Here is a 13,225-nt window from a genome sequence, read left to right on the forward strand (position 1 = left end):
ACCGGAGTACTTGGATACTGTGTGCAATTCCGGTTTTCATCTTATAAAAACAATATTGAAGAACCGGAGAGAGTGCAGAAAAGTTTCATAAGAGAGTAATCAGAATTGAGGGGATACAACTCTCAAGAAAGATTGTGCAAGCTTGGTGTAATTTCTCAAGAATAGAGGTGACCTGGACAGAGGATTTTAAATTCATGAGGGGCTTGATCGCGTGGCCATGGAGGAACTGTTTCAACTTGTTGCTATGTCCAGAACAAAGGGACATAAATGTATCAGATCAAAAACATGTTAGGAGGAATTTATGTATCCAGACAGTGGTGATAGTTTGGAACTGTAAGGGTCCTTCTGCTTTATTTCCTTTGTTCCCATTTATTTTATTGCTTTGGTCCATGGATGAATAATTGGGATGTGCCTTTGAGCAGAGAGAGATGAAAGCAGAAGACTCAAAGCTCAAAACAGCCGGCTTGCAAGGATCCTGTATTCTCCGACTGTGTGTTTGGGAGAAGGAGAAGCCAGACTCTTTGGCAAGTAGATGGGAGCAACCTGTTTTGGAGGGAATAGTGTTCTGCCTGACAACAGTCAGTGATTGGTTCCTGTTGAGTGATGTTTCTGAGAGAAGTGAAGGGAGTCATTTTCTCTCTTTGCTGCCTGCTGTCTGCAGGTGAAAGCTGAAGATGTTTTAAGCGTATCAAAACCATCAGCTTGTTCAGCTTTAGGGGCTGAACTAAAATAACTGATCTATTATTTTGAAAGCAGTTGAGTTTCTAGCATAACATTTGCTGTTAACCTGAAATAATGCTGAGTCTGCAGGGAAAGTAGACAACCTTGTCTGAGAAGATCTCAAGCCTGGAAGAGAGGAATCACCAAACCATTTTATGCCTGAAAATTAAAGATGCTGTAATTAATAAAGGTTCCTTGTGTTTTTAAGTTACAAACTTGCTGACTGTAGTTTATTGGACTCAACCAAAGACCTCGGATATTTAAATAAATCTAATTCCACTGGCGTTGCGACTCACGGTCAAGTGGCGCTGGAAATGACCGCTCACTCGCCCAGCGTGTGGTGACAGAACTCCATGGTACATGGAGTGGTTCAAACAGATAGCTGTAATGAATTTAAGAAGAAACATGATGCATACACGAGGAGAAGAAAAGAGAGGAAAATAGGGGCAAGAGGTAATTATGGTGGGAGGTAATTCAAAAACCAGCGTGAAGCAGTTGGCTTGAATGGCCTGTGGCTGTGTCTTGAATTCTACATAATTTTATATGGGTGAGGTACTAATATTTTCAACCCACCAAATCAGGCAGTACAACCAATTTTAGTATGTCTGAAAACATCTGGGAAAAGCGAGGGTGGTCGGTGTGTCACAAAATCTCAACGAGGAATCCTGTCAACTCTACCCACTGTAACCTCTCATGTAATATTCTCATGTAGTTGACTGACAATGCTTTCTGAAGTGGCCTCGCAAGCCACTGTGTTGCTAGAGTAACTCTGGGTAATAAGTACAACCTTGCCAGCTTCACCAATGGCCTGGGAATATATTATTTTTAAATTCCCACTGGGAGACAGTAATAGGCTTATATGGCCTTGACTACCACTGATATGAATAAACATATTTTTGGTTATTGTCCTTGTTTCTATTGTTGCCATCATGGATTTCACCTGACCTACAACTGTTTATCAATTTTGGTTATGATGAGCACAAGGGCCTGCCTCTCGGGTGTTATTCAACAGAGGCCTTAAGCATTTTTAATCAAAGCAAGCTTTATTCTACAAATGTAGTTAACATTTTTATGAACACACACAGTAAGCATTTTTCTTAACTCCAAACATAAATACACATAAATAAACACAGGTACAATATCTATGTATCACCCTTTAATAAATTCCCCCTTTAACTGTTCCAATTTAATAACAAGATCCCAGAAACCCCTTTTCAATGGTGTGGCCCAACACACAGCACTCTTACTATCTTTAAGACGTGGTATGGATATACCTATTACCTTTCCAAAACCTTCCATTAAACTGTTATCACTTGTTATCAACTAATCTGGAAACAGTTTTTAAACTGAAGAAAGGGAGACAGGCCCAGTTACTTCTCTTTCTGAGTACAACAGCCAAATGCGAAAACAAAAGCAAAAACTCAGAGCCACAAACTAGCCCCAAACCAAAGCGAAAGTAAAGCCAACTCCCAGAGTCACAGCCCAGCTGCACCCACACAATGACATCACTGAAGCCATGTGATAAGACAAAAACATGTCTTAAACGGTCACTCCCATGACAACGGTAAGTGTTCTTTTTTAGTACTGTTAGATGGTCTTTGCCAATGTGATGTAGAGCTTGCCACGTTGCCATAAGTCAGCTAAGACTGATTCTCCCTATTTGAACTATTGGAATTGAGTGCATACTGTGGGAGCAACATCTTTGCCAACTACGGTTTGTGTTGGGGTTAGACTTCAGACATATATATATATGTCCTGATTTCCTCTCCTCTCTGTACTAATGTAGCATTATAAGATGTTTGAAGAAGTCAGTGAGACATTAGCACAATGGTAATCTCACTTATCTAGTAATACAGAGGCCCAGGCTAATGCTGGGTGAAATTTGAATTCAATCAATTAATGAAAACCTGAAACAAGACAGAGGATGCTGGAAAAATGCAACAGGTCTGGAAGAATCTGTAGGGAGAGAAAACAGAGTTAATGTTTTGAGTCTATTTGGCTCTTCATCAGAACTAAAGTGAGGAAAAATGTGTTGGATATGTGACGAATGGAGGATTTTAGGAATATTGGTGACTAAATATTGGGACAATGTAAGGGTTAAATACCTGGTGGTATAGTGTGTTTGATTGCAGTTGTCTTGTTTTGAAAATGATTTTGGTTTGTAAAGGCCTGGGAGCGTCTAGGAAATAGCAGATGAAATTGACCAGAGGAATGTGGTTTGGCTGGGGAAATTCCTGGGGAGTTATTATGCTTTTGCAGCCTGCAGAGATAAAAAAAAATTCAGCTTGGGGAAATGAGGTCATTGCTGGGTGGAGCCCAGGAATGCAGAGAGGCAGTTAGGGTTTTGGAGAAGCTTTGCGAAAGAGAAGAGGTGAATTCTGATCTGCCTGAAACTGCGTCAGCAATTCTCTCACAGTAGGATAGTTCGAAAAGAGTAATAAACTAAAGCAGAGCAGTCTTGCCTGGGGACAAGGAAGAAGCTGAAACACAGCGACTGAACCAGCTTTTTGAAGATATTCAGCCAGAGTCTGAAGGGATTCTAACAGCAGCCAAAGCTGATTGATAAAGCAAGTATTACTCTAGGCCTTGCTAATTTAAAAAAAAATTAGAGTTACCAATCTTTTTTCCAATTAAGGGGCAATTTAACATGGCCAATCCACCTAACCTGCACATCTTTGGATTGTGGGGGTGAAACCCACGCAGACATGGGGAGAATGTGCCAACTCCACATGGACAGTGACCCAGGGCCATGATTCGAACCCGGGTCCTCAGCGCCGCAGTCCCAGTGCTATCCACTGTGCCACCGTGCTGTTCTGGCCTTGCTAATTTTAAGATGGATTGAGAGCTGTATATTTATTTTCTTGTTGTTTAATGAGGAATTGAGTAGTAGCGTTAAAGGGTAAGTATAAGCTGTTCGTTTTGGGTGTGACGTTAAAAAGTTTGATATTGATTTCATAATTAAGTTTTATTTTAGAAATACCAACACCCTATGTTTACATTCAATCACCCCTGCAGCGAATCATTCTTTCCGCACAGACTTACAAATAACCTGAAATATTGGAGGTTCGGTCCAGTATCCCAGCCACTGTTGGGATCTGGTCTGGGATTGTCGTACATATACTGCACCTTATTTTAATGAAAATTGGAGCTGAACACTAATCTCAGTAATGGTGACATCGTTGATTGTCGTTAATATCTAGTTGGTTCACTAATGTCCTTTAGGAAACCAAATCTTGGCTCTAAACACACAGCAGTGTGGTCGAGTTTCAACCTCCTGCCGAAGTGTTCCGGCAGGCACTCAGTTTCAAACTGCTCACCACTAACCTCTGAGGGGCAACTAGGGATGGGCAATAAATGCTGGCCTTGCGAGCAACTCCCACCTCCCATGAAAGAATAGAAATAAAATGGGGTGAGAAGCTCTTCCTCTTTTTTTATTAATCCCAGAACCTTGAACTAGAATGTCCAAGCGTGGATGGGATGCACCTGAGAATTGCTGGTTCTGACACACAAAAATGAATTGAGAGTGGCTGGATGGAGAAAAACCAAGGAAAGAGTAATCATAACACAACAACTGAAAAGTGGTACTTACTTGCAATAAAGGCAATGAAATAAGGCAGCACGGTAGCACAGTGGTTAACAGTGTTGCTTCACAGCGCCAGGGTCCCAGGTTCGATTCCCAGCTTGGGTCACTGTCTGTGCGGAGTCTGCACTACTTGTGACAATAAAAATTATTATTATAAGAATGGAACTAGCCCAGATTATTTGTAAAAAAATGGCAGATAAGATGCAGCGTAAATATTCAGAATTTTTAAGGGAAAACTGGTAATAGGAGTGTAGCGAAAAGAGAACTAAATGTGACGAGTAGAGCTTTTCAAATTAAAAAGGTGCATTTGACATATTCAGTGCTGATCCAACAAAACAAAATCAAGCAAAATATCAAAAAATGACAAACAGGGAGCAGCAAAGGAGACAAGACAGACTGCAAATAAATGTTTTAATAATTTCAAGCGGGGAATATAAAGGACGGCAGTTAGGGATTTAATGAACTCATAAAAAATAAAATAATTGTTAAAGAAAGGGCAGACTTATTAGAGATGAACAACAACATTTATTCGAGGAGAGAGAATGGCAAAGATATTAAATGAGCCTTCTTTCAATTTTCACAGAATGAGAGGTTACATGAGGGCAATTGGGTAATTGTGGATGAAGGAGTTCGACTGAAAAGTGTTTGTTGGTAAAATGTTAGGGCCGAGGGGTGGCGTTTACGATGGAAAGCATCTGAGACAGCGGAGGGAATTCAGAGAAGATTTAGCAGAGAGTCTTGAGTGTAGTTTTTAAAACATAATTGAATATAGAATCTGCAGGAGAGTACTTCTCCCCAACAGATTTCCAATGCAATATCAAAAGTGAGCAAAGGATAAAATGGGGTAACAATAGATTAGTCAGCACAATATGAGAGGTAAGCAAGCTGCTGGAAACTGTGATTATGTAATGACATTGACATCCACTTAGAAAGACGAGTTAATTCAGCCAGAGGGTGGTGAATCTGTGGAACTCGTTGCCGCAGAACACTGTGGAAGCCAAATCACTGAGTGTCTTTAAGACAGAGATAGCTAGCTTCTTGATCAATAAGGGGATCAGGGGCTATTTGGTTTTGGATTTGTTTATTGTCATGTGTATCGAGGTACAGTGAAAAGTATTTTTCTGCGAGCAGCTCAACAGATCATTAAGTACACAATCGGGCAACACAAGGTACACAATGTACATAGACACCAGCATCACGTGAAGAATACAGGGGTGTAGTGTTAATCAGGTCGATCCATAAGAGGGTCATGTAGGAGTCTGGTAACAGCGGGGAAGAAGCAGTTTTTTAGTCTGTTCGTGTGTGTTCTCAGGCTTTTGTATCTCCTTTTTTGTGATAAATTTAGAGTTACCAATTATTTTTGTTTTCCAATTAAGGGGCAATTTAGCGTGGCCAATCCACCAAACCTGCACATCTTTGGGTTGTGGGGGTGAAACCCACGCAGACATGGGGAGAATGTGCAAACTCCACATAGACCGTGACCCAATGTCGGGATTCGAACCCAGGTCCTCAGTGCCACAGTCTCAGTGCTATCCACTGTACCACTTGCCACCCGACATTTGTATCTCCTGCCCGATGGAAGAAGTTGGAAGAGTGAGTAAGCCAGGTGGGAGGGGTCTTTGATTATGCTGCCCGTTTTCCCCAGGCAGCAGGAGGTGTAGATGGAGTCCATGGATGGGAGGCAGGTTTGTGTGATGGACTGGGCTGTGTTCACGACTCTCTGAAGGAGACTATGGGGAGGAGGCAGGAGAATGGGGATGAGAAAAATATCAGCCATGATTGAATGACGGAGCAGACCCGATGGGCCGTGTGGCCTAATTCTGCCCCTATGTCGTTTGGTCTTATGGTCTTAATTATGGGCAGTTGACATTTTTTTATAAATGAAACTATTGCCTGAAAATGTTAACATTCTTTTAGGAAATATTGGGATCCTCTGCTCAAGTGCCGTGTAGATGGCTGTTAATAAAATTGTCTTTGTGGTATTCTAGCTTTGTGGGGCAGTGGTTAGCACTGTTGCTTCACAGCTCTAGGCTCCAAGGGTTGATTCCCGGCTTGGGTCACTGTCTGTGCGGAGTCTGCATGTCCTCCCGGTTTCTGCGTGGGTTTCCTCCGGGTGCTCCAGTTTCCTCCCACAAGTCCCAAAAGACGTACTTGTTAGGTGAATTGGACATTCTGAATTCGCCCTCTGTGTACCCGAACAGGCGCCGGAATGTGGCGACTAGGGGCTTCTCATTGTAACTTAATTGCAGTGTTAATGCAAGCCTATTGTGACAATAAAGATTATTATTATAGTGATTATGAAATTGTGCGTCTCGTGATGTGCTAGTAACGCCTCTATCTGCGAGTTGCGCTGCAAGACAAGATGGTTGCATAAGGTACATGTTAATTACCAAACTGCAAATCCTTCAAATAGGCCAATGGCAGATGGTATGAGTGGAGGAGTCTCCTAGCCAGCCACAATCTGCAGAAGGCAACAGCAAATCAGTGCAATACCTTGCCACGCATAAGCATAGACCAACACATTGAATTTCATGTTTGCCAATGCCTTCTTAGGACACGGTACCTGAAGAGAGAGTAAGTATGTGAAGTTGGCGAGAGGCAAAAGACAGAACACTTATTATAGGTTATTGTTAGGCAAACAAAGGTAGTTTCAAGGAATATATATTTTATATTGGTAAACATTATAAGTAAGGAATAATTTAAATGTGTTTCATGAAATGATTCTGTGCCTGGAAGCGTAACACCTATAGTTAGATTCATGCTGGACAGAAGTGTCTCTGTATGTGTGGGGGTTGGTTAAGTTCCAACTGTTTTCCTATTGTGCTTAGAGGGGCTACAGCGTGAAGAACAAATAAACCAGCGGTGGTTGTGTAGCAACTGGAGACTTGTAAAGTAGAGAAGCTTTTTAAGTTTTACTTAAGCTAATTTAATTGCTGTTGAAGATATGTAGTGAGAGAGAAGCAGTTGGCTTAGAAGGCGAGAGTGAGAACATCTCTCTCAGTTTTGCTAGAAAGAAAGCCACACTATGGATTAGTGGTTAAAAAAAACAGGGGCAGTGATCTAAAGTGCAGCTAGCTAAGGAAACTAGTGAAATGAAGAGAAGTTTCCAAGACATCTGAGGTTAAAGGTATTAAAACAGAGCACAGTTCAGTAAAGACAGATTGAGTTGAGAAGAAGGCTGACATGCCGGACAGAATTTTTTCATTTCATATTTGAAGTGATTTTCAGGTTTGTGAGATTTTACTACAGACCGTGAAAGGTGAGTGGAAATAATGATGGATATCGGTGGCTGGATCTTGGAGTTGGTGTAAAAGCAGTCAAGACAAAGAGATCCTTCAATGGATTCGCTGTTAAAAGTGGAAACTTTGTTTAAAGGTGTAATTTGGAAAACCTGGTCTAGAGTTTCGAATGCAAACCACTGAGGGAAAGCATTATTACGAGAGAAGATTTTTGGGAGTGGAATTTGGAAACTCTCACCTGATAATCATTTGGGGGAATTTTGGAGACACATCCACAAACATTCATTTGGGGTTCAGAGTGGAAAGTGTATTCGTCCTCAGTCATCTTGTGTGTTTAAAAGGGACTGTGTCAATGAGATCATTGTAGATCAAGATGTACTTTGTAATCTATATTAATCCTAAAACCTATGTGTAATTCCTAAGGGGGGAGTAAAGGTATTTTGTATCATAATCCAATTTCTTTATTCGACTGATTCCTGGGATGAAAGGGTTATTGAATGAGGAAAGATTGAATAGGTTGGGATTGTATCAATTGGAGTTTAGAAGAATGAGAGATGACCTAAGTAAGACATATAAGATCCAGAAGGCAATTGACAAGGTGGATGCTGAACAAATGTTTCCCTTGGATGGTGAGACCAGAACTAGGAGACACAATATAAAAATAAGGGTCTCACAATTATTATACAATGATGAAAGTATTTTTTTTTCACTAGTCTAAGGAATTTTCTTTCTCAGAGAGAAGTGAAGGCAGAGTCACTGTGTATTTTTTAAGCTTGAGTTATAGATTCAAAGATGTCAGATTACAGAATCAAAGGATGTCGAGAGTAGACAGGAAAATAGAAGCTACCAATAGATCAGCCATGGTCTTACAAAGTGGCAATTTGTAGGTTTGTATGTATTTTAAAAAAACTGGTAATTAAAGTCTAATATTAGTGACCTTGGAGCTGTCTGCCTTTTATTAAAAAAAAACAGGTAATGCATTTTGGGGAAGGAAGTTTGTCATCCTGTTCTCCTTTATGTTATTCCAGAACAAGCCAATTATGAGACTGAACTTCCCCCTGAAGTGGCCCAACAAATTACTAAATTGTATCAAACTGTTGTATCAAAAGTCGAGGACGTCCGATGGGAATCGGAGACCTCTCAGATCACACTTAGAATATTGTGTCCAGTTCTGGTCGCCTCGTTATAGGAAGGATGTGGATGCTTTGGAAAGCGTGCAGAGGAGATTTATTAGGATGCTGCCTGGACTGGAGGGCATGTCTTATGACGTGTGGGGTTTGCTCTGCAGGATCGGTTTAAGTGCTCCTCCCGTTTAGCAGGGGGGGCTGGTGGGCACGGTCCCAGCAAATCAGCCAGCGGGACCATCATTTGGGGTGTGAAACACAAAGTGCCTCATTAAATAGAGCAATTAACATTTGATACCAGTGACAGCCTCACCGGGCTTGGTGTCGGGAAGTCTATGGCAGTTCCCGCTCGCTACCACTTTTGCATTAAATCACACCCAATGGGAGGGATTCTCCGTTGGGCAACGGCGAAATCGCAGAATGTGATTGGGCGGTGAATCAGGTCCGATGCCAGAATCGCAACGGGCATCGATTTGACAGCAGCGTCAATGCGTAGCGGAACGCACATACAGTAAATACCATTTGCACAACTTAGTGGGCCAGACCCGGTATTTTCCTGGGGCTTCCGCGATTCTCGGTTCCGATGGGCCGGGTTCCCGAGGGCGCGGTTCACTTGTGCTTTTAAAAATTGTGAAACCGGCGTGATGGTTTCTGAGGGAGAGCGAGGAGGTAGGACACTGAGAGGAGCGACTGCGGGCTGGCCGGCGTGGGGGTGGCCCTGCCAGAGCGGGGGCAGGGCTGGGTTGATGGGGGGAAACAGGCCGGCGGCTGGGTTAACCCCCCCCCCCCAGAGGAATGGGGCGGTGCCCAGGCACGGACCGCCATTACCGCAGCCACCTTGCTGCCCACCCCACTGGCTGCTGACCTTGGCCCCTGGTTCTGCAGAATGACGCCTCCACCCACCCACCCCACTCTCCGACACAACCACCACCCCACCCCCCCCCCCCCCCCAACCTGCCTGTCACAGCGGGTCTGGTCCATGGGGTGGAGGATGATGACAACCCGCTCTGCGATGAGCTCTGGTGCTCCATAGCCTTTGCCAACGTCTTCTGCCCACGGTAGCGCTTTCCACCTGGGTGATCTCTGCATGCGAGCTGGCTATTCCTTCACACGGTCCCATCGGATCTCTGGGGTGGGGATGGTCGGGGTGAGGGGGGAGGGAGCCCAGCCCAACCCAACCCAACCCAATCACAACATCCGCCTATTCCACCTCCCCCCGTCTGGCCAGTCCAGACCAGCCCCCCAGCCCATACCCATCTGACAGAGCACCGAGGCAGGCTGTCACAGTGGGTAACAGCTGTTTTATGTGAACAAATATTTGCAGATTTATGCCCGAGCCCCTATAACTAAACTGTGCACTACACACGGGCAAACATAACTGGTGTGTAACTTTCTGGCCTTGTGGGCCCTAATGATAGGCCTTGGGTTCCCCAGATGGTACAGCAGGAGTGGAGGCGGCTTGCTCTGGTCTCGGCCAGGGTCCGCACACTCCCAGCCATGGAACACAGGGAGTGAACCATCTCCCTCTGGGACTGGGCCATCTCCCTCCGGGACTGGGCCACCTCCCTCTGGGTCCGCGCCACATCGGCCAGCGCCTGGGCAATGCCGCCAATGTTCCCAGCCATGGCATGCTGTGACTGGGCCACGCTCAGGAGCGCCGCTGCGATTTTCAGGTGGCTCTGGCACATGGTTGCCATGGTAACCCTGCCCTGGGCCTTGGCCAGCGCCTGCACTGACTTCCCCAGGCCTTGGACATGCTGCTCCACAGCTAAAACTGTCGCTCAATGCCGCCACCGCGGACGCCACCTATGCGATGCCGGCCTGGGTGGCACTCATTGCCGGCACTGCCTCCTGCTGCTGCACCCGGTTGGACACCTCCACTTGCACCTGTAGGGACTGGGTGCTCGCCGACAACCCCTCATGTAGCCCCTGGCTCTGCGACTGCATCTCCACGATTGATGGGACTGTCTGTTCCAGAAGCCCGAAACCCGTCTAGACGGCAGCGAGACCCCTGGGTTCAGTCTCATCACCAGCAGGTCCTGTAAGACACAAGACAAGACACATGATTAGACTGCAGGCCAGGCGGGAGATTGGGGGTGGGCGTGTGGGTGGGTAGTGGAGGGGTGAGGGTGGAGTAGGGTGAGGGTAGCGTGACGGTGAGGGTGATGTGGCGGTGAGGGTGGTACGGGGTGAGCCCCTCAGCAGCAGCGGAAGCGGTCCAGGTGCGGGGCCAGTTTTGATGCAGGTTAAAGTCCACGAATCCTGCCCCGGTGTCAACACTTAGTCTCAGAAACGGAGAATCCCACTCAATGAATCTTAAAATAAGTTTTCAAAAAATAGATTGAAATATCTACTTCACGTTTTCTTTGAAGCCTATGAAGATAAAGAATTGGATCCTACAAAAGAACGCTTTACAGCAATGACTGCACGAGTCCAGCAATACTTAGATTTCATTAACAAGTTATTTAATGGGACCCTGTGTGTGGTACAAGCATCTGTTATCCAGGAAGTCCTATCTGGCAGGGCGATTTGCCTATGCGTGGACATGACTCAAAGAAACTAAGAAGGAGGGCTTCTCAAATATCCAAACTTACTTGTCTTAGATTATTATGCTCGTCTCAAAGTTACCAATCTTACTAAGAATTCTAGCATGTTAATCTGAGGGTGGGGGGGGGAGGTTAAGAGTGGCTATTGAGTGGCTTGGTTGTGTCCTCCCACATTGTTCTGCACTCAGGACCCGCCATACATAATTGAAATAAAAACGGCTGCTTTGCTTTCAGATGGCAAACGGCGCTTGGCAACCTATCCAAACTTTCCATCTTCACACAAAGCAAAATATTTATGCTGGCTCATGACTCACTCATTACATACAATTTGGTGCCTCATAAAATTTATGATACTGAGAAACTTGATGCCTGAGTTTCAAAATGGCAGGATTCGCTGCAGACGATGGAGCTAAAGCTGCCTGTATTCTTGCAGTGGCTCCTATTAAAAGTAAAGTGAATTTTAATAACATATTATTATCTGTGCACGCAAACAGATCTCGGAGGAGGAGGAGGCACTTGATGGAAGGCATTGCAGCTCACTGCCACCTTCTCAATAGCAAGTACGGATGGGCAGCATATGCTGGCCTCACGAATAAATAATACTCGCATTCCAGGAATAAATGCAAATAAGGAGGGGAGATGTTAGCAGATTTTCCCTTTTCCTAATGTAGATTATTGTTGAGACAAAATATTATGCCATACCCTTTGTCAAGAGATCTGCAAATTCAACATAGATCAAGGGTTGAACCTGAGATTTTTTGCAAGCTTGCATTGGTTCACACTACATACCGAGGCACATTTATACACTGATCCACCAGGTTGGGGGCTGTTTGGAGATCTAGACACATTCGACTGGATTTTATTGGGGTGAAGGTGGCCCCGGCGCCAGGTCTGACAGCCAAGGGCAACTTCCCTGTGGCCGCTTGGGGGAGCCCTTGTTTGAATCGGCACGGTAGCACAGTGGTTAGCACTGTTGCTTCACAGGGACCCGGGTTCGATTCCTGCTTGGGTCACTGTCCGTGAGGAGTCTGCACGCTCTCCCTGTGTCTGCAAGGGTTTCCTCCGGGTGCTCTGGTTTCCTCCCACAAGTCCCGAAAGATGTGCTTGTTAGGTGAATTGGACATTCTGAATTCTCCCTCTGTGTACCCGAACAGGCGCCGGAGTGTGGCGACTAGGGGATTTTCACAGTAACTTCATTGCAGTGTTAATGTAAGCCTAATTGTGACACTAATAAAGATTATTATTAATATTTCATGCCAAGTTTGTAGCTGATAAGCTGTTGTCAGGACGAAAGATAGCCTCAAGGATCGTCAGCAGTTCTTTAGACCTGGTGGTGCCACCGGGAGTTGTGATCAGTACCGGTACTGCAATCTGCAAAGAGATGCAGCAATGGACTCTGGTCTCACAACATGGTAAGTGGGACGGGGGTCACCCGGGTCAGTCAAGCATGCCTTGGCAAGGGAGAGGTTAGGCTGATAAAGGCAGTGGAGTGGGTGGTTGTTGCCACAGGAACAGCCGCTGTTGACACGGGACCGTTCTGTAAATTTCAGAGGGCCCAATTAGATGAGCCACCCCCACTGAGCCCGCGGGGCACCCAGCAGGGTTACCTGGGAGTCTCTTCACAATGTGGAGGGGCCAACTGCTCCTGGCAAAATGTCAGCAGGAATGGGATAAGGGCCTTAATTTGCCAATTGAGAGACACAATGGACCTCTTGTCAAGAGGGCTGTCCTCCACCTTCTGCACCAGTAAATGACACGGTGGTGGGTTTCCCCATCCTCACCTTCCATCCCCATTTTGAAAGTCCCCCTCGCACCTCCCTGCCTGCTCCTGCAGGCCCCATCAAATTCAGCCCACTTTTAAACAGATTCATTAAATACATAATTTATTTTGCATGTCAGGAGAAGGTTTATTACTTCATTGTGTTTCTTGTTATCTGCAAAATGAGCATACAATTTGGAATGTCAGAGATGAGGACAGGACTGGAAGTGCACATGAATATTTGTAATCAATTT

Source organism: Scyliorhinus canicula, chromosome 15, assembly GCF_902713615.1.
Source record: "Scyliorhinus canicula chromosome 15, sScyCan1.1, whole genome shotgun sequence".
Lineage (NCBI taxonomy): Eukaryota > Metazoa > Chordata > Chondrichthyes > Carcharhiniformes > Scyliorhinidae > Scyliorhinus > Scyliorhinus canicula.